At 52.3% G+C, this 22,481-nt stretch overlaps 1 protein-coding gene and 1 non-coding gene across 2 annotated transcripts in view; one reads left to right on the top strand and one right to left on the bottom strand.

Annotated features, from left to right (window-relative positions):
* The window catches only part of LOC135916812 (phospholipid-transporting ATPase ABCA3-like), a 420,918-nt gene that overhangs the window by 166,915 nt on the left and 231,522 nt on the right, over positions 1-22,481 (top strand). The window lies entirely within an intron of this gene.
* Positions 4,864-4,936, bottom strand: TRNAS-CGA (transfer RNA serine (anticodon CGA)). The gene has a single exon. It is a non-coding gene; the product is annotated as a tRNA-Ser (tRNA).

The following is a 22,481-nucleotide window of genomic DNA, read 5'->3' on the forward strand; positions in this document are numbered from 1 at the left end:
GCTACTATCACGCTATGATTATCGTCCATCTCTTGTAAATAAAACCATTTCTTCGAGACTCTTCGTATCGTAGCAGTCGTGGTAGAAGGTGCGGGGTAATCGACAACCGAAGACGGAGGTTGAACCAGAAGTTCTTCGACGGAGCCGTCGCCTTGCTGGACGCCTACCGGATCTACCGGAGTTGAATATGTCCCACGACGCAGACAACCTGGCTTCCGTCACTGACAACATTCGGCACTGTCGTACTTTCGAGCAACTGAAAACGAGGCGCATCACGCCGAAGTTTGGCAGGCTAGGCAATGTGACGACAGTTGCAAGCTTGGACAGTAACCAGCCCTCGATCTTGCATGAACGATCCGACAAATAGTTCGAAAAGAGCTCATCCTGCACGCGCAAGTGACACATCCAGGCACTCATAGCTTCCGCCTACCACCAGATTTCGAGCCAAACGTGGTATCCTTCTCCCCGTATCCCGCGGCGAGGGGCACTGAGGATTATGAACTTGCGCCCCGAGAGCAGCCACGTCTCTACGACAGACGCCCTACTTATGACGCTCGGCCAAAACGAGAGCAGCGGTGTTTTTATCCCCGAGGCCCTGTGACTTCTGTCAGGTCGCGACTAGAACAGCACCGACCCTACTACCACGACGTGACTTATGAACGATACAACGGATTTTAGCGAGCCGGAGAGACACGTCATCCGCATGACAACGAACTTTGCCGCCGCCCGCAGCAGCCTAGCATCCGTTTCGAGGAAGATGCTGTGAGCCGCGACACTTCCATGTGCTACAACTGTGGTTCCACAGGCCATATAGCTCGGTATTGTCGCGAAGGCCGTCAATCACGAAGGACGCCACCGACATTCTCGCCACCCAGAACCCGTACTTCATATGGCTTGCGGACGACCGATTTGCTTCCAATGGACCGCTTCTCACACGAGAACAGACGCAGCGATTCGCCAGCTTCTGAGCGGAGTTTGACGCCACCAAATAACCGTCCCCGTCGCTCTCCGCCCCCTCGGTGCCGTTCTTCGTCTCCGCCGCCGGAAAACTAGCATCCGCGCCGAATGGAGGTGAGGTCGCCGGACGGTCTCTGCAAGAAATACCTCTGCCTGTTGTGATGCTCAAAACCAAAGTGAATGTCTGGATTGACGGAATACCGACCATGGCGTTAGTTGGTACTGGAGCGACTGTGTCTGTGATGAGCCTCGTTTTCAAAAACCGTCTAGGCCACAAAGTTATGTTTTCTTGGAACGACGGTATTACCTTTCGTGGAGTAGACGGCTAGTGGCTTCATCCCCTTGGTGTTTGTGCTGTGAGTGTTTTGTTGGCTGAGAAAGTTATTGTGTCGAATTCCTTGTTCTTTCTCGTTTGTTCGCACGATGTCATTCTTGGTATCAATTTTCTCGAACAGTGCGCCGCTTCCATGGACTGTGGTTGTGGCGAAATGTCATTGAACAAGTTAATTATGACAGCAGATACCGAACAAAGCTCGCGTGGCGATGACAGGGACACAGACATACTCAGTGTTCTTGATGAAGTGATTGCACCACCGTGGTGCCTGACGCCCGTTCCTGTTTCTGCAACTACTGTTGACGCTGATTGTGTTGACCTTGTAGTTAGGCCTCTCCGCATAAATTGTGCTAAAAAAGATATACTTGTGCCCTGCTGTGTCGTGTGCATGATGAAAGGAGTCGCCGCATTGTGGACGCTGAACTGTTCCGCCATACCGGTTGTCCTTCCTCGCGGTATGAAAATCGCTCTCTTCGATGAAGCCGCATGTAACTCAATGGCGGCACCAACCACGGACATCTGTACAGCTTGCCCTCCTTGCGGTAATGGCCATTTTGAAGAGCTAATGCTTGGCATAATCAGCAAGACTCTCGGTACATCGGAACGGCAAGCACTGGTACATGTCCTTGCCAGGCACGAACCTGCATTCGACTTGACGCATGGAGATGCACCCCTTCATTTACCGTCGTCCCGCGCTCGTCACAGAATAGATACCGGCTCAGCACACCCCATCCGCCAGAAGCCCTACCGAGTGTCACCCTCCGAGTGAAAAGTTATTGCAGAGCAAGTCGAGGAGATGATGAACAAAGGTGTCGTTCAAGAGTCGTCTAGTCCATGGGCAGCCCCAGTAATCCTGGTCCGAAAATAGATGGCTCCTGGAGATTCTGCCTGGATTACAGACATATAAACGCAGTGAAGAAGAAGGATGTCTATCCACTACCGCGAATGGATGACGTCATTGACTGCTTACGCGCTGCTTCTTACTTCTCAACACTTGATTTGCCATCGGGGTATTGGCAAATACCTGTGGACCCTGCCGACAAGGAAAAGACCACTTTCGTTACTCCAGATGGCATATTCGAATTTAATGTTATGTCTTTTGGCCTTTGCAATGCTCCTGCCACCTTCGAAAGATTCATGGACACAGTACTACGTGGTCTAAAGTGGGAGATATGCATGTGTTACTTCGATCATGTTGTAATCTTTGGCTGCACGTTTGAAGAACATAACGAACGCCTCAACCTTGTTCTCGACTGCATCTTGAAAGCTGGACTGGTTCTAAACTAAAAAAATGTCGCTTTGGCGAACGTCAAACACTGGTCCTAGGACACTTAGTTGACAAGGATGGCGTCAGACCCGATCCTCATAAGATTGAAGCGGTGAGCTCCTTCAAGCCACCGCCATCAGCACGAGAACTTCGCTCATTCATTAGCCTATGTTCGTATTTCCGTCGTTTTGTTCCCCGGTTTGCCGACATCGTTTACCCGTTGACAAGTATTTTGCGACAAAATGCATCCTTCAATTGGACACCAGAGTGTGACGCATCATTCTCTCAACTCTAGTTTATACTAACGTCAGCACCTCTCTTGCGTCACTTCGATCCATCTTGCCCGACTGAAGTTCACACTGATGTTAGTGGAATTGAGATAGGAGCAGTGCTTGTACAACGTCACAGTGGCGCAGTACATGTTGTCGCATATGCCAGCAGTTGCCTGAGCAAATCTGAACGCAATTATACGGTTACGGAACAGGAATGCCTGGCAGCTCTTTTCGCCATACAGAAGTCTCGGTGTTATCTTTACGGTACACCATTCAAGATTATCACCGACCATCATTCTTTATGCTGGCTGGTCGGTTTGCGTCATCCCCCTGGTCGCCTCGCACGTTGGGCGCTGCGCCTTCAGGAATACGACTTTGTGGTGTCGTACAAGAGTGGCCGTCGTCACGCTGACGCAGACTGCCTCTCTCGGATTCCTCTTGCGGCTACCGAGTGCGATGCTGGGAATTTTGACGACTGTCTCGCTGCTGTTACTTCGACGTTCCCTGACGCGGCAGACTTTCAGCGAGAACAACGGAGTGATGTTACCCTCAATCCGCTTTTTGTCGCCGGCTGTACTTCTCAAGGCAGCGGTCGCTTTACTGTCCGTGATAAATTACTTTACAAAACTTATTACTCCGGGCATGGAGCACGTTTTCTGCGTGTTGTCTCCGAGAGTATCTGCTCCGATGTTCTACGCGCCATGCATGACGATGTGACATCTGGCCATTTCGGCTTCGTACGAACGCTACACCGCACGCAGACGCGCTTTTACTGGCCCAAAATATACGAAATAACCAAGCGCTATGTCGCTAGTTGTGAAACTTGGCAACGTCACAAGCGACCAACCACCGCAGCCACGGGTCTCCTTCGGCCATTGACACGCCCAGTATGCCGTTCGAGCAAGTAGGCATTGGCCTTTTGGGCCCATTCCCGTAATCTAACAAGAAGAACCGTTGGATAATTGTCTGCGTAGACCATCTTACACGGTATGCAGAAGCTGCAGTCATACAGTCTTCCACCGCCGCTTGCGGGGCGGTCTTCCTGCTGCGTTCCGTTGTCCTTCGTCATGGCCCACCACGTGTCATCATCAGCGACAGTAGTCGCCAGTTCACGGCTGATGCCATTGAAGAATTACTTCGTGTGTGCACTTCACAGTTCCGTCATTCCACGCCGTGTCATGCACAGACCAATGGCCTCGTTGAAAGGACAAACAGAACGCTGGCTAACATGCTTACCATGTACGTCTCCTCCAATCATAAGAACTGGAACGACGTGCTGCCCGTCATCACTTACGCATACAACACGGCGAAACACGAAACCACGAACTATAGCCCATTTTATCTCCTGTGTGCAAAGCTGCCGAGAAGCCCTCTGGAAACTTCCCTACCCTTCGTTCTGCACAGTGACGATTCTGTATCGAAGACTTTGTGTCTCGCCGAAGAAGCCCGTCGAATAGCTCGTCTTGGTACTCCGACCTCGCAAAGTCGTTCGAAAGAGCGATACGACGACCGTCACGTGCAAGTATCGTTGGAAAAGGGGGACTTGGTCCTTCTTTGGACGCCGCAACGCAAGCGTGGATTGTGCCAAACGTTCTTGTGACAATATTCAGGCCCATTTGTAGTTGTGGACCGCCTGAGCGAACTCACTTACGTCAGAGCTCACCTACTGTGCAATGTGGTCGGCGATCAAGCAGAACTCAGCTGACTCATATTGCTCGCCTGAAGCCTTTCTACCCTGCTTGTCCATCCTGACTCACCTCACGAGCTTCTTCTGCTTGCGGGGAAATGTAAGAGATACGAAAGGCACGGACAAGAAGAAAGAAGAGAAGGAGAACGAGGAGTTTGAGAGGCCGAGCTGCGCTACTATCACGCTACGATCATCGTCCATCTCTTGTAAATAAAACAATTTCTTCGCCACTCTTCGTAAAACAAACACTGACACCAAGTACAACATAGGGGAAATTGCATGTGCTTAATAAATGAAATAAAGTAATGATAAATTAATGGAAATTAAAGTGGATGAAAAAACAACTTGCCGCAGGTGGGAACCGAACCCACAACCTTCGCATTTCGCGTGCGATGCTCTACCAATTGAGCTACCGCGGCGGCGTTTCCCCATCCACTTTCTTGGGTATTTACGTGTACTAGTAGAACCCTGGGAGTGTTAGCCAGCGCCCCCACTCCCAGGGTTCTACTAGTACACATAAATACCCAAGAAAGTGGATGGGGAAACGCCGCCGCGGTAGCTCAATTGGTAGAGCATCGCACGCGAAATGCGAAGGTTGTGGGTTCGGTTCCCACCTGCGGCAAGTTGTTTTTTCATCCACTTTAATTTCCATTAATTAATCATTACTTTATTTCATTTATTAAGCACATGCAATTTCCCCTATGTTGTACTTGGTGTCAGTGTTTGTTGGCTTCTCATTATATGACTAATAATTATCGGGTCCCTCGGTTAACCCCCTTTCTTCTCGTTTATATATATATATATATATATATATATATATTTATTTATTTATTTATTGCCACTCCAGTACTCCGGTGAAAAAGAGGACAACGCGAGTAGACATGATCGTTTTTGTCCAGGCGCAGTGAACAAGTCGCAGTTGCGTTCGGCATTAAAAATAATCGCTCAGTGCCCTTCCACCCTGTGCAGAAAGATGACCAGCGAAGCTGTGTATGTGGGCCCCTTAATGGCCAACTGCACCTCCGCCACGAGTCGGCCCAGCATTGCTCTATCTTCGGGATCGGCATATGTATCATCATCAGACTGGTTACGCCCACTGCAGGGCAAGGGCCTCTCCCATACTTCTCCGAAAACACCGGTCATGTACTAATTGTGGCCATGTCGTCTGTGCAAACATCTTAATCTCATCCGCCCACATAACTTTGTGCCGCTCCCTGCTACGCTTCCCTTCCCTTGGAATCCAGTCCGTAAGCCTTAATGACCATCGGTTATCTTCCCTCCTCATTACATGTCCTGCCCATGCCCATTTCTTTTTGTTGATTTCAACTAAGATGTCATTAACTCGCGTTTTCTTCCTCACCCAATCTGCTCTTTTCTTATCCCTTAACGTTACACCCATCATTCTTCTTTCCATAGCTCGTTGCGTCGTCCTCAGTTTGAGTAGAACCCTTTTCGTAAGCCTCCAGGTATCTGCCCCGTAGATGAGTACTGGTAAGACACAGCTATTATAAACTTTTCTCTTGAGGGATAATGGCAACCTGCTGTTCAAGATCTGAGAATGCCTGCCAAACCCACCCCAGCCCATTCTTATTCTTCTGATTATTTGAGTATCATGATCCGGATCAGCAGTGACTACCTGCTCTAAGTAGATGTATTCCCTTACCGCTTCCAGTGCCTCGCTACCTATTGTAAATTGCTGTTCTCTTCCGAGAGTGTTAAACATTACTTTAGTTTTCTGTAGTATAATTTTCAGACCCACCCTTCTCCCTTGCCTCTCCAGGTCAGTGAGCATGCATTGCAATTGGTCTCCTGAGTTACTAAGCGAGGCAATGTCATCAGCGAATCGCAAGTTACTAAGGTATTCTCCATCAATTTTTATCCCCAATTCTTCCCACCCCAGGTCTCTGAATACTTCCTGTAAACACGCTCTGAATAGCATTGGAGAGATGGTATCTCCCTGCCTGACGCCTTTCTTTATTGGGATTTTGTTGCTTTCTTTATGGAGGAATACGGTGGCTGTGAAGCCGCTATAGATATCTTTCAGTATTTTTACATACGGCTAGTCTACACCCTGATTCGTAAATGCCTCAATGACTGCTGAGGTTTCGACAGAATCAAACGCTTGCTCGTGATCAATGAAAGCTATATATAAGGGTTGGTTATATTCCGCACATTTCTCTATCACCTGATTGATAGTGTGAGTATGGTCTATTGCAGAGTAGCCTTTACGGAATCCTGCCTGCTCCTTTGCTTGACAGAAGTTTAAGGTGTATATGATTCTATTTGCGATTACCTTTAAATAGTTTGTAGGCAACTGACAGTAAGCTGATCGGTGTATAATTTTTCAAATCTTTGGCGTCCACTTTCTGATGGATTAGGATTATGTTAGCGTTCTTCCAAGATTCCGGTACGCTCGAGGTCATGAGGCATTGCGCATACAGGGTGGCCAGTGTCTCTAGAACAATCTACCCACCATCCTTCAACAAATCTGCTGTTACCGGATCCTCCCCAGCTGCCTTCCCCCTTTGCATATCTCTCAAGGCTTTCTTTACTTCTTTGGCGTTACCTGTGGGATTTCGAATTCCTCAAGACTATTTTCTGTTCCATTATCGCCGTGGGTGCCACGGGTACTGTATAAATATCTATAGAACTCCTCAACCACTTGAACTATCTCATCCATATTAGTAATGATATTGCCGGCTTTGTCTCTTAACGCATACATATGTTTACGGCCAATTCCTAGTTTTTCTTCACTGCTTTTAGGCTTCCTCCGTTCCTGAGAGCATGTTCAATTCTATCCATATTATACTTCCTTATGTCAGCTGTCTTACGCTTGTTGTATAAATTGGAAAGTTCTGCCAGTTTTGTTCTAGCTGTAGGGCTAGAGGCTTTCATACATTGGCGTTTCTTGATCAGATCTTTCGTCTCCTGTGATAGTTGACTGGTATCCTGCCTAACAGAGTTACCACCGACTTCCATTGCACACTCCTTAATGATGCCCATAAGATTGACGTTCATTGCTTCGACACTAAGGTCCTCTTCCTGAGTTAAAGCCGAATACCTGTTCTGTAGCTTGATCTGGAACTCCTCTATTTTCCATCTTACCGCTAACTCATTGTTCGGCTTCGTATGTGCCAGTTTCTTCCGTTCCCTCCTCAGGTCCAGGCTAGTTCGAGTTCTTACGTATGGGGAGTGCTTAACGCCTGCTTCATCTGCGTCACTGGTCGCCCCGGCATTGCGCTATCTTCGGTATCGGCCCTCGTATGGGGAGTGCTTAACACCTGCTTGACCTACACCGCGGGTCTGGCCAGCAGGGCACTATTTTCGGGATATGCCCAAGTGTGGGGAGTGCTTAACGCCTGCTTCACTTCCACCGCGGGTCTTGCCGGTATTGCCCTATCTTCGGGATCGGCTCAGGTATAAGGAATGCTTAACACATGCTTGACCTCCGCAGCCGGGCGCTCCGGTTTTACACATCTTCGCGATCGGCTTACGTTTAGGGAGTGCTTAACACCTCCTTCACCTCGGTTGCGGGTCGTACTGGTGTTGCACGTCTTCGGAATCAGCTCGCGTATGGGTAGTGCTTAACGCCTGCTTCACTTCCGCCGCGGGTCATGCCGGTATTGCACATCTTCTGGATCGGCTCAGGTATAGGGAGTGCTTAACGCCTGATTCACCTCCGCCGCGGGTCGTGCCGGTATTGCACATCTTCGGGATCGGCTCGCGTATGGGGACTGCTTAACGCCTGCTTCACCTCCGCCGCGGGTCGTGCCGATGTTGCACATCTTCGGGATCGGCTAACATATGGGGAGTGCTTAAAGCCTGCTTCACCTCCGCCGTGGGTCGGGCCGGCATTGCACTATCTTCGGGATTGGCCCATGTATGGGGAGTGCTTAACGCCTGCTTCAGCTGCGCCACGAGTCGGACCCGCATTGCACCACCTCCGGGATCGCCCCGCGCGTGGGAGGTTTTTTTTGCTTACGACACAAAAATTTCTTTGATCCGTAGAGGTATACAGCTTCGCAGTAAAAGACGACCCGCCGCTGTGCCTCCTAAATAGCGCTCTACGACCCCTGTTTTTGACGTTGCGACACTGGTGGAAGTGCTGAAGCCTCAACCCTATGCGGGCATCCTCTATTCGGAGACGTGCACCCAGTCCCGCAGCTCCACTTGTCCTACCGACTCCCGTCCACTGTTTCAGTCGGCGCCTGCTCGGCTTCACCCCGAGTTCCCTCCCGTTGCGAATCTTACCGACATGGCTACATCGTCGGCGCTCCCCCTCCTTCACAGAGCGCGCCTAGCCTTTCCCCAGATGACTCTTGAAAACCATCACTTCCCCAAAAGCTACCACGGCGATGCTTTTGAAGATGTTGAGGACGGCCTTAACCAGTACGAACTCGTTGCTCTTGTAAATCGCTGGAACGACCAACAAAAACTCGCCCATGCTTATTTCGATATTGAAAACAGCGCTCATACATGAGACGCAAACAGGGAAGCGAGCTTCCAAACGTGGGGCAATTTTCGTCGATACGTTTACGAGCTCGGACCGGCGAGATTACGCACAACAACTTATTGAGCCTGGGGTACAGAAATCGATTGAAACCGTCGTCAGGTATGCGGGACATATGGCGCATCTGAGCTGACCACGATATGACCGAGGCATAGAATGTCCGTCGCCTTATGCTTGGAATTAAGGAACCGCTGTTCGCCGGTGTCGTATGAAAGCCGCCAACAACAGTCGACGAATTCAACAAGGAAGATTCACTGTCATCGAGTGCGTCCTTCAGCAACGTTGCCGGCACTTCGACCGCCAGTCAAAGCAAGCACCAATAAGCTCCGCAGCTCAGATTGTTCACCACTGTTCTTTACGAGACATCATTCGAGACATCCTGCGTGAAGAGCTGCGAGCCCTCGGCGTTCCTGTTACGCAGTCGCCGGTCGTTTTTGTTGCCGAAGTCATGCGGCATGAGTTGCTGCAAGCGTTCTCCTCCCCAGCCCCATGTCCAGAAACACGTCCGCCGACCTATGCCGACATGGTCCGACATGGTCCGACGTCCTCCTCCTTCACCTCCGGTAGAGCCATATCAGCCACGCCCGCTCCCGTGGCGTGGTGGCAACGGAAATGTGTGAGACTACCTCCAGTTCGCTGCACCGCCTTGTGGAGCGCGGCCCATGGTAAACCACTCTGCTTCCACTGCGGCCAACCAGGCCACATTGCCCGTTACTGCCACCATCCAGACGCTAGAGGCGGCACCCTGTCACCTGCCGCTTCCGTGCACTTCGAGGACCGTCGCGCCCTTCACAGTTATCAGCTTTCGACCAGCCAGGCAGCTTCACCATGTCATCGGTGGCAGTGCCCGTCAGCTGTGCGTTACACTGCCCCAAACCTCAAGAGTTTCACCACTGACATCGGCAGGGTGGTTTGACTTAGTCCTCACCGGGGAAACTAACGGGTGCGACCTCCGCGGAGAAGGTAACCCAGTGTGGAGACGCCAAAAGTACCCCCCTCCCCGTACCCCACAAAGACTACATGGCGACGACGAATACAAACGCCGACGACGTTGCCCGTGCCGATCTCGGCATTCTGGTGGATGGACATCACGTCACTGCACTTCTTGCTGACACTGGTGCAGACTTCTCGAATATGGGCCAAGAGCTGGCCGACCGAATTAGGAAAGTGAAGACGCCGTGGACAGGGCCCCACACAAGAAGTGCCGGTGGTCAGTTCATGACACCAACGGGAACGTGCACCATGCGAATCCACATTGGCAATTCCAGCTTCGTTGCCTCTTTCGTCATTCACCCCGACTGCTGCAAACACCTCATCTTCGGTATGGATTTTCTGCGAGATCATGGCGCAGTCGAAGCTTGGTGTGGGCGAGTTGGTTTTGCATGGTTTTGCAGGACGCAGAAACTAGCGCTACGAAGACACGGACTAAAAGAGGAACATGTACGGCGGACAAGGCGCTACTTCCAACTAAATGTTTTTTTGAAGAAACAGGCTTTTAAATAGATACAACATGGAATGGCCCATCGTGACATCCCGACCTCCCCATCTCATCGCCGTCATAAACATTCCGGAACGTATCGTGACATTTTCTGCCACCCCATAGGGCCACACGATGACTGACGGGCAACATGAGCGCTTGCGGTTCGCCGACGACGTAACAATTCAGCCGCGGTCCCGCCGCCTTGTATCTGTATCATTCAAGAAGCCCTACCACGAGGATGTGATCGTGGAGCGAATCGTTGCACTATTGCTCACGCAAGGCGTTTCCATTGCTAGAGACGCACTGGACATGACTCATGGGCATGTGGAAGTCCTTCTTACGAACATCAGCAGCAAAGACCGTTACATCCAGAAAGGTATCGCAATTGCGTACTGCGACCTCACCCAAGTAAGAGATTGTTTCGCTCTACAAGCAACGACCTTCTCGCCCTTGATGCCTTTGTCTATCGACGTCGGCTCTACCCTGTCGCTTTCCGAGCGGCAGTGCCTATTGGAGCTGATACACCAGTTAGAATATTGCATTTCGACTATGTCAAAGGTTACACAAACACCACTGACCAAGCACCGTATCACCACGCCAAGACATTCAAAAGCAAGTGGAGGAGATGCTCGACGGTGATGTGGTGCAGCCTTCGAAAAGTTTCTGGGTGTAACCGGTGGTCTTAGTCAAAAAGAAAGACCGCAGTTTGCGATTCTTCATCGATTATCGCAAATTAAACCCGGTCCCGAAGAAAGACGTCTATCCGCTACCACGCATCGACGATTTGCTGAACAGGCTGCGGCATGCACGTTATCTTTCATCAATTGACCTACGAAGCGGGTGTTGGCGGATCGAGGTCGATGATAGAAATGGTTAGAAAACTGCCTTCGTGACCTCCGACGGGCTTTAAGAATTCAACGTCCTTAACTCTTAGATGAAGCTACACCCTTTGGGTTGTATATCTGCCACTCAATATTAACGCGATAGCGTTAAGGAGCTCGTGTCACAGAAAAGCCGGTGTCGTCGGCGTCGGTGTCGGCGTCGGGTGTCGGCGTCGGGTGTCGGCGTCGGGTGTCGGCGTCGGTGTCGGCGTCAGCGTTTTTGCGGCGTTGACCGTGAGCGATAAATCACGGCAGGCACTCCATAAATAAAAAGCAACTTCCAAGATGTTCTGGGTGGGAATCGAACCAGGGTCTCCGGAGTGTGAGACGGAGACGCTATCACTCAGCCACGATTTCGATGCTTCCAAAAGGTACAAACGCGCCTCTAGTGAATGCGGTGTTGCCTTCGAAACGAGCCGTGGAAAGTTATACTGTGGTGTATATAGGTAATTATGAACATGTAACTTACAGAAGTCGCAATTACACGAGTAGCGAAGTGCGTTTCGCTGCATTTCTTCTGCGCTTTCCGCACACGGAGAGCCATCTTGCGGCAAACACAGAAGAGCCCCTCCTCTCCATGTACGGCGCTGCCCCGACAGATGGCGCGCCACGCGCGCATTGGAGCTGTCGCGGTTCGGACTCTCTCCCCTGACAACGCTTCGCCTCGCTCCCTCCGCAGAATCAAGCGTCCTTCCTTTCTTTAGATCACTATCTCTCTATCTCTCTGCCCGTGCCGATCACGGCGTTTGGCTGGCGTGCAGCATTTCCCCCTCCGGGATACCGAGTTCTTTGGTTCGCTCCGCTTGCTCAGGCGCACGTTTCATTAGAGAGTTTTAGCCCAGCGGGTTTACGGCCAGCGGAGCGGAGCGGGCGAGCGGAGACGCGACTGCGCATGCGCACCACGCTGAGGCGGCCAGCGGTTTTACGGAGCAGCGTTTACGCCCGCTGGAAAGCACTCCCCAGCGGAGAGTATACGCAGCGCGCGAGCGTGCGTAAGGGCGCGCGGGCGTGTATGGGAAATGCAAGACGGCAGCCGCGAACATGAACGCCGGCAGTTCTGCATCGACGACGGCGACTGCCGCGCTGACCCGTACATTAGTACTCAGTACATTATTAAGAAATAATGCACTGAGAACATGTAATATATCTTTATTCAACATTTCTTGCATAATAAAAGCAAGCGTAATTCAATTTCATTTTTCAGTAACTCCTATTCGAACCACTAGGTGGGGCAGCAGAGCGCCCCGCTCTTTACCCCGCTCGAGCGGGTGATCCGCTGGGCTAAAACTCTTTTTTCGCGAGCCGCTCCGCTGGCGCAACGGTGGAGACCGCTCCGCTCCGCTGGCCGTAAACCCGCTGGGCTAAAACTCTCTATTGCTGCGCCGAACGCCGCGTTGCTCGACCATATGGCTCGACGCTCACCGCGTCTGATGCGGGGCGCCTCGTAAGAGATGGCTGCCCTGTAGCCCATTGTCTTACACCCATTGGCGGGTCGACGGGAACGCTATCGCGTTCCACTCTTGAAGGCGAAGCTTAAGCGTCCTCCAATTTTTAATCGTCATCTGCCTTGCTTGCGTTTTCTTTCTTGAAAACGCCGCGCCTGGTACTTACTTGTCGGGAATGCTATGTCATGCTGGTAACGCGTATGCCGTTCGTAACTGGAAATTACCGGGCTCGCCGCGTTAAAGAAAGTAAATGCGGACCAGACAGATGACGTTTATTGTTGTGTGGCAAGATAAACAGAAAGGGTGTAATTTGGTTTTAGAGTGTTCCTTTCGATTTGTGCTCAGTGCGTGCCACTTTCTAGCGTCTAATGGACACCGTAGGGGCCTGAAGTGGCAAACATGCTCGGTCTACCTAGGTGATGGCATAGTGCTTTTTAACAGGCATAAGCGGGCTAGTTGGTGGTCGTTATTGGAATGCATCATGTAACCGCACAAAAACAAGGGACAAAGAAGGAACACACTGCGCCTGTCCTGTGTGTTCCTTCTTTGTCCCTTGTTTTTGTGCGGTTACATGATGCATTCCAGTCATAGTGTTCTCAGCTACACTTGAGGAGCACCTAAGCCGGTTACTTACTGTTCTCCAAGCCATACGCTCGGCTGGGCTGACGTTGAAGCCCGAGAATTATGATTTTGGCTTAAGTGAGCTGTGCTTGCTCAGGCCCGTCGTCCTTCAGGAAGGTGTACCACATGATCCAGCCGAAATAGACGCTGTGGCAAAGTTACCCACGCCATCCGACAAGAAGGCAGCCAGGCGCTTCTTCGCTGTGCGCCTATTGCCGACGCTTTACTGCGAATTTTTCATGTATTGCTGCACCGTTAGCACGCCTGACACGAGACGATGTTCCCTTTCTGTGGGGGGGGGGGGGGGGGGGGGGGAGGACGAGAGGACGCGCAAATAGTATTTAGCGAAGTAGGCCAACGCCTGAAAACACCTCCTTTTCTTCGACACTTCGACCAAGATGCCCCTACAGGACTTCACACTGATGCGCGCAATGCTGGTGTGGGTGCCGTACTGGTGCAGTGGCAAGACGGCTCCGAAAAAGTAATGGCGTACGCTCGCCGAATCTCTCTCTCATACGGAGGAAAACTACTCAACTACCGAGAAGGTATGCCTTGCCGTGGTGTGGGCGGTTGTCAAGTTTCGCCCGTGTACTAAGCATGTGACGCCCCCTCGGGGATAACCTTCGTTGGCCCGCCAGGCTCGGTGGCCAGCCAGGTGCAGTTGGCAAACATTGGTCACCACAGCGAAATAAACACCGACGAGCACAGCTGCTCGGCGACCAGTCAACGTTAATCACCACCACGCTGCAGAGCGTCTGTCTAACGGAGGGTGCCTCGAGCCCTTCCTCGTTAACGAACCCGGGCGGATCGTGACACTCCGCCGAGTACGCACGGATCGTTCCACGCTGCCACGAGCGGTGAAACACCACCGCCGTTGCTGTCGCATTTGCCGCTGTACGAAAGGCTCGAGCCGTTCGAGGGAGATGGGTCCGCTTGGCCAGTTCACGAGGAACAAGTACACGTATTCTTCCGGGCAAACGACACGCTCGAGGCCAAACAGCGGGACATTTTCCTGGCCAGCTGCAGGACCCGCGTCATCAATCTCTTGCTGGACCTTCTCAAGCCCGCCACACCGCATGTTAAGAAGCTGGGTGAGCTGCTCGCCATACTGCGTTCGCATTTCAACCCAGCACAGTCTACACTAATGGGCCGCTTCCGATTCAAAAACCGGAGCCGCCGGTAAGGCGAGACTCCCTGGCAGTTCATTACTGCGCTACGAGGGTTAGCGAGTGTCTGCGGTTTCGTGGACCAGCTTGACTCGCTGTTCCAGGACCGTTTCATCTGCGGCATCAACAACTCAGCCATGCAGACGCAACTCCTGGAGCTTCCCGACCTCTCGCTGGACGACGCCGTTAAAAGAGCGCTGGCAATGCAAACTGCCGCCAAGGACGCCGGCGAGATTGCCCGTGCGACTGGCTTGCCTTCAGCGGAAGCGGCGGCCAACAAGTTGGCGACAAAAGGCAGTACCTGTGGTCGCTGTGGTGGTGCCTATTCTCTCTCTCAGTGTCAGTTCTCTCAAGCACAAGGCTTCACGTGCGGGAAAACTGGGCATCTGGCACGGGTATGGAGAAGGGGGAGGACGAAAAACGGACAGCAGCAGAAGCCTGGTTCGAGTGCAAGTACCAAACAAGTCCGCGGCCAGGGTAGCCGTCGCAACGGTACGTGGCGGGGGCGTGCGGCAGCAGGCTGGAGTTCTTCCGCGGCCAGGTTCCACGTCGTTGTCGAGGACCCGTCGATTTCGGACAAGTGGCACGCAGGCCTTGTACCGTCGTCTGTGCCGCCATACATGCTGACCATCGAAATCTGCGGGTACCCCATTTCCATCGAGCTAGACACAGGGGCGAGCATGTCGGTCATGGCCGGGAGACACTTCAAGCGTTGTTGCGACAACCATGACCAGAGATCTTTAGTCCAGGGCAACGGGTACTTCTCGACGGTAGCAACGGGGTTGATGGTAACCTCGAAATCCCCGCAGATCCTGACACTGCCGTCTCACTTGAGGATTGGTACGACGGTAGCAGCCCATTCAGACATCTTGACGGGCATCAGGATGCCCTCTCACTGTAACCGTTGTAGTTCCTGGATGAACGCGTCCTTCAGGGCGAACGGCAATTAGCGAGGCTTGAAAAAACATGGCTGGGCTCCCTCAGGTACATAGATGCCAGCCGTCGTGCCGGCGATTGTGCTCACCCCTGGCTGTAACAGGGCCTAAACTCGGTTAGGAGGCTGAGGACGTCTTGCACCGCATGCAGGCTGGCTTCCTGGTACTCTGGCAGAGGAACGCCCGGTGCCGGAATCCAGTTTCAGCCCAGCAGCATCGGCGACGACCCCTTGGTTAAGTAAAGGGGAGGGGTTGCCTCCCTGTCGCCAAAGCGAATGCTGACCTGTGCCTGACTCTGGATCTGAGAGAGCTGCCTGCAGTAGCTGCGCAACACCACGCCCGAAGCCTCGACAGACACGCCGGGGAATGTACGCTTGAAGAATTTCAGTGTTTGACGGAAGCCCGTCTGGTCAGGATGAAACATGGTTGATAGGTAGACAAAAACGCGGGGCACTACGCCGACCAAAGTAATATTTAAAAGAAAAGAAGACGTGTCGGACCCACACGGGAGCCTTTTTCACAGGTACAATCTAAAGGGTTTTACCTGTGAACAAGGCTCCCGTGTGGGAGCCGAGACGTCTTTTCTTTTAAATTTTACTTTGGTCGGCGCAGTGCCCCGGGTTTTTGTCTACCTATCAACCATGTTTCATCCTGACCAGACGGGCTTCCGTCAAACACTGAAATTCTTCAAGCGTACATTCCCCGGCGTGTCTGTCGAGGCTTCGGGCGTGGTGTTGCGCAGCTACTGCAGGCAGCTCTCTCAGATCCAGAGTCAGGCACAGGTCAGCATTCGCTTTGGCGACAGGGAGGCAACCCCTCCCCTTTACTTAACCAAGGGGTCGTCGCCGATGCTGCTGGGCTGAAACTGGATTCCGGCACCGGGCGTTCCTCTGCCAGAGTACCAGGAAGCCAGCCTGCATGCGGTGCAAGACGTCCTCAGCCTCCTAACCGAGTTTAGGCCCTGTTACAGCCAGGGGTGAGCACAATCGCCGGCACGACGGCTGGCATCTATGTACCTGAGGGAGCCCGGCCATGTTTTTTCAAGCCTCGCTAATTGCCGTTCGCCCTGAAGGACGCGTTCATCCAGGAACTACAACGGTTACAGTGAGAGGGCATCCTGATGCCCGTCAAGATATCTGAATGGGCTGCTACCGTCGTACCAATCCTCAAGTGAGACGGCAGTGTCAGGATCTGCGGGGATTTCGAGGTTACCATCAACCCCGTTGCTACCGTCGAGAAGTACCCGTTGCCCCGGACTAAAGATCTCTGGTCATGGTTGTCCGGTGGACAGGAGTTTACCAAGCTCGATCTCAGAGATGCTTACCAGCAGCTGGTGCCACAGAATGCCTGCCGGAAGTATGTCACAATAGCGACAACTTTTGTGCTCTTCCAGTACACGAGCTTACGTTTGGCACTGCACTACTAAGCGCTCTGTGGTGTGTGTCTTTTCTGTGCGTCTCGTCAAAATGTTGCGCATTCCAACCTCCAATATGCTATACCAACACGCCCAGTCGTCAACCTTGGCATGCTTGCTCGTGTTCGTACTGCAGCGGCTACATCTATCTCTTGCACCCCCTCTTATTGTGCGTCTGAGTGTTCTTTCTCTTGAACGTCCTTCCCTTGCCTCCTCCAACTTGGTCTGGGTCGTCAGCCTTCCTCACCCCAGGTACATTTCCCACAATCAAATCATAAAAGGGGTCTTCCACACATATAGCTGTAACTAGTCCTGCAAAAAAGGCGTCGATATTTGAATCCGTGCCTCTGGCAGATATTTACTGGACTTATCTACAATATTACTCGTTTAACGTACCCAGTCATGTTTTCTTGTGGCAGTAGACTCCTCCTTACTAAAATGGTATTCGCTCCCGTGTCTTTGAAGACCGTAGCTTTGCGCCCTTCTACCCCGCCTTCCACTACAGGCATGCCCTGCTCCCTCTGTCTATCCTGTCTTGACCACATGATACATGCCGTCTTATCCACGGACCTAGTACTGCATTCGTCTGGACTGTGACCTTTCTTTTGTCACAACTGGCAAATCACCAGTGTATCGTGACGATTATCTCTCACTCGGCAGTTCAGCGCTACGTAACCGGTTACATAGAAAACATCTCAGGGGTCCCCTTTATCTACTGCATTGCCCCTGGTTCTTCGTCTCTCCTACTGCTGTTGTGTGCGCATCTTTGTCGCCCGTTCCCAAATTTCTCAATCCTTGTGCCTCTAGGAACTGGTCTGTTTGTTCTGCCATCTGCTACGCAGTTTGTAGTTTTCTTTCTTTAAGGAATATCACCAAACTGCTGCTACACATGGCAAGAAATTGCTCATCCATTACTTTGTCGCGAGCCCCTGCATACGTTGTGTCCGTCTCGGACAGCTCTATCCATCTCTCAAAATAATTTGTTAGACGACAGGCGAACTGCTTGCCTGTTTCTGAATCTTCAGGCTTACATGACCTAAGCTTCTTTCGGAACCATGCTGCGGCCAACCTAAAATTTTGCAATAAAGTTTTCTTCACCTTGTCATAGTCTAATGGCTCCTCTTCTGGCATACGTCCAAACACACTCAGAGCCTCGCCCACGAATCACAGACTCAAAGCGTTAGCCCACTAGCTCCTCTCCAAGCCTTGCCCGATTGCTATCATTTCGAACCGATGCAAATACGCATCCAGGTCATCCCTTCGCTGATGGAAAGGTGCCATCAACTTCCTAGGACAAATCCCTTTTGGACTGGAAGAAGGTGAGCCGGATGACCCCGATCTGGGTTACTCGTACCATCACGAGAGCCCGCGCCCACCTCTGCTAGCTTTATCTTCAGCTCCAAAATTTCTTTTTCTATTTTGTGCTCTTCGCACGTTCGTTCGTATTGCTTTTCTTTTTCTTGTTGAGCACAGTCGAAGAACTTCATCGTCTCATCCTTTTATAAGTTTAAGTCTTTATCTATCGCTGCCACACGTTCACACTCCATCTCTAAACCAGCAAGATCAGTGACAGGGCCGAAATAGAATCCTGGGAATATCCTGGGACACATTCGGTCCTGGGACGTATCCTGGTACGAATTTTATCCTGGCAGACTGGCCAATTTTTGTCGCGAACAGTTTTGCTGTCGCGTGTCATCGATTGCGGGGACGTGCAGATGTTAGGAGAGATGGAGTCGGGAGACGCAGGTGAGCACAGCAAACAGATTTTACTCAAAAGAAACCCAAAATAAAACACACTCAAAACTCAGTTAACTCCAAATAACGTTCCTGGGAAATGAAACATAGAGAGATATCCGTACCTTTGTCGCCTATTTAGCGGTGACTAAATATGCCTAATGGCCCGCCGTGTCAGTTCCTAGCGCCTTCTTGGCGAAGGTCCGGCAACCCTAGCTTAAGGCTGCGACACTAACAAAAAAATGGCTGTGGCTTAGGTAAGGTTAAGCCCAGGATGCGAAGCATACTAGCCTTTATTTTAGTTGTTGAACCACTGTTTAGCCTGGTGAACTGCTGTTGCTTGGCTATATTTGGTTCGGCTAGACGAAGAAACAACTCATGCATTACTGCTTCGCCTTCAAGAGTGGAACGCGACAGCGTTCCCGTCGACCCGCCAAGGGGTGTAAGACAATGGGCTACAGGGCAGCGACTACGCGCCCCGCATTGGACGCGGTGAGCGTCGAGCAAAGCAGCGTTCGGCGCGGCAACGAAATGTGCGCCTGAGCAAGAGACGCACGCCTTAGAAACAGCTCGTTTCTAAGGCAACACCGCATTCACTAGAGGCGCTTTTGTACCGCTTTGAAGCATCGTACTCGTGGCTCAGTGGTAGCATCTCCGTCCCACACTCCGGAGACCCTGGTTCGATTCCCACCCAGCCCGTCTTGCAAGAGTTGAGCCAAAGCCACTTCTCCTCTGTCGTGACGTCACGGTGTCACGTGGTTTCATGGCGACACCGCCGCGCCTGAGGAGCTGGGTTGAGCTCTCGTAATATGCTTCGCATAAAAGGAATGCTCTTAAAAACTTCTGTTGTCGCACGTATTTCCGAGTCTGGTGCGTGTCAGCTCTTCGGTAAATCGGTGCTCCCGCCGACTCCGCAAGCTCTGCTGCCTTAGTATCAGCCGGCCAGCTCGCCTCTCTCGGGTGTCGGCGTCCGGAACTCTGGTGGTGGTGGTGGTTATAACTTTATTGCCCACAGGGGAGTTGCGGACACGCAGGTCCTTGGGCCCCCGCACGGCCGCACTGCACTCAAACGTTCATGTCCCGGAGGCTCATGACGCTGGCAGCCCGGCCTGTGGCGATGGCTTGCTTGGCCGGGTCTTCGGAGCGCAGTAGGGTTTTCCAAGCCTCCCAAGTAGTAAGGTGCTCCAGGCCCCGCGGGGAAGGATCCGCCGGGCAGAGGAAAAGGATGTGATCGAGAGTGGCTTTGGGGTGGTGGCCGAGAGTACAGGAGGGGTCGGTGTGGACATGGTGATAGCGCGAGCTTATACAAGGGGAGGGTAAGGTGCGTGTTTGGAGCCGCCTCCAAAGTGTCTGGTGATAATTGTCGAGGGAGGGATGGGGTGGCGGGTAGAGCCGACGCTCGGCTTTGCAGGCTTGCGTCAGTTCACTGAATGAATGCATGCGCTCCCGTGAGAACCCCGGATCGGAGGCCGCCGGTACCCGGTTGAGAGAACCTCGGGCTAAAGCGTTGGCAGCCTTGTTTCCAGGATTCCGGGAGTGCGCAGGCATCCATATGAACTCCATGTGGCGGGGCGGGCGTGCAGCGAGGGAGTTCTGTATGCGAAATGCAGGGACGTGAATTCTCCCGCGAGCAAAATTTAGTATCGCAGTTTTAGAGTCCAATAATATATACCGGGCCTCCATGCGCGTAATAGCTAGGGCAATGACAGCCTCTTCAGCCTCCTGCGAAGTGGTAGTTGGGGATATGTGAAGGGTGGTAATCGGTTTTAGGGAGGGGTTCGTGATGGTAACAACCGCGTCCTCACCTGTACATGCGGCATCCACCCACACAGCATTCGGTTCCATGCCATAGTGTTTGTGGAGCGCCCGTGCGCGAGCTCTGCGGCGGGGTTCGTGGTAGGTGGGGTGCATGTTTTTAGGGAGAGGTTTAAGAAGTTCGTGATGAATGTGGTGGGGGACCTGGAGCTGTGTGGGATCCGTGGCTGCTATCCTGATACCGAGGGTGTGTAGAAGGTGTCTGCCGGTGGTGGTTCTCGTGAGACGTATGTATTTTGTCTGTCGGTAGGCCTCAATAAGCTCACCTATCTTGTTATGTAGGCCTAGCTGGAGGAGCTTTTCGGTGGGGGTATTTAGGGGTAGGTGTAGTGCTGCCTTAAATGCTGTTCGGATTGTGGCATCCAGGGTAGAGATTTCTCTGCCCTGGAGTTTAATGTAGGGGAGCGTGAAGAGAAAGCGGCTGAGGACGAAGGCATGAATGAGACGACATAGGTCATGCTACTTCATGCCCCGGTGGTGTGCAGAAACTCGGCGGATTAGGTGGGATATCGACACCACCGTCCGCTTGAGTTTGTGGATGGTGAGTGTGTTTTTCCCGTTATTTTGGATGTGGAGGCCCAGTACCCGGAGAGTGTGTACCTCAGGGATGTACCGGTTTTCCAGTGTCACGGTTCTAGGGGTGGTGGGGCAGTTTCGGGTTGTGGGGCGGAGTATGAGGAGCTCCGACTTCTCCGGAGAGCATGAGAGTACGATACTCCGCGCATGTGTTTGGACGAGGGTAGCTGCTGACTGCAGAGTATTCACTATGTCTCCATCATTGCAATGGGTGGTCCATAGAGTCTTATCACCAGCATAGAGTGTGTGCCGAAGGTGAGGGATGGTTTGTAGTTTGCGGGCAAGGGGAATGAGGGTGACATTGAAGAGAAAAGGGGAGAGGACAGATCCGTGGGGGGTGCCAATCCCACTAAGGGTGTATGGGCGGGATGTGTGGGGACCGAAGTGAATTTCGGCTGTGCGGTTAGTAAGAAATGCTTACGAGCACTTAGGCATTGCTTGCTCTTGTCCTCGTGCCTTTTATCACCATGCCAATTTATTGTGAAAGCCTAGGGTGCGTTTAGAAGTCAACAAATATGTACAGAGGTGCTCTGGCGCGTTAATACGATGGTTGCTTATGTTGAATCTTGTTTATCGAAATACTTCTCCGCTCTTTCGGGGGATATTGTTCACGTGGAGACACAGAAAGGATGCATCACAGTAAAAAAAATGGAGGACGCTTAAACATTGCCTTCAAGAGTGTAACGCGATAGCGTTATCGCACCCCGTTAGCACCGCGCACTCATTCGCTCGGCATGCTCTCGAGCCACGCAAGGACACGCGGTGAGCGCCGAGCAACCCAGGGTTCGGCGCGGCCACGAAACGTGCGCCTCAGCAAGCGGAACGAACCGAAGTACTCGGTGTCTCGGAGGGAAAACGATCTACGCAAGCCAAACGTCGTGATCGGCACGGACAGCCGGGCCGCGATGCGCCACGAAGGCGGACGCGATCATGGGGCTGACGCCTCGACGGGATCGTCCTCTATCTCGCTTGGGAGCACCACGCAGACGCATGACTTCTCGCCAACAGTGTAGACGGGACACATCGCAGGGGACGCTTTCCTAGCAGACGCGCTACGGCGCAGCGATAACGTCAGAGGCGTCCCGCATCGGACGCTGCACCTAGGAATCGCGCTGTGAGCGGAAAGAGGAGCCGCGTCACCTAAACACGAGGGTTCGAGTGACGCACGCTGCAATTTGGATTGGGAGAGAGCGTGAAAACTTATTAAAGGGAAGCTGAAGCACTTTTCGAAAAAAATGAGTTCTCTGCGGCATTCTACAGTTTTGAGTCCCCTGAACACGAATGTCTCGTTCAAAAAGGGCGGAAACCAGCGCAAGCGGCTGTTTTTTCATGAAAACGCGCACCAGCGCCTCAGGGTATCGCGCGAACGCCGCTGTTGCCCGTGATT

Source organism: Dermacentor albipictus, chromosome 1 (genome assembly GCF_038994185.2).
Source record: "Dermacentor albipictus isolate Rhodes 1998 colony chromosome 1, USDA_Dalb.pri_finalv2, whole genome shotgun sequence".
NCBI lineage: Eukaryota > Metazoa > Arthropoda > Arachnida > Ixodida > Ixodidae > Dermacentor > Dermacentor albipictus.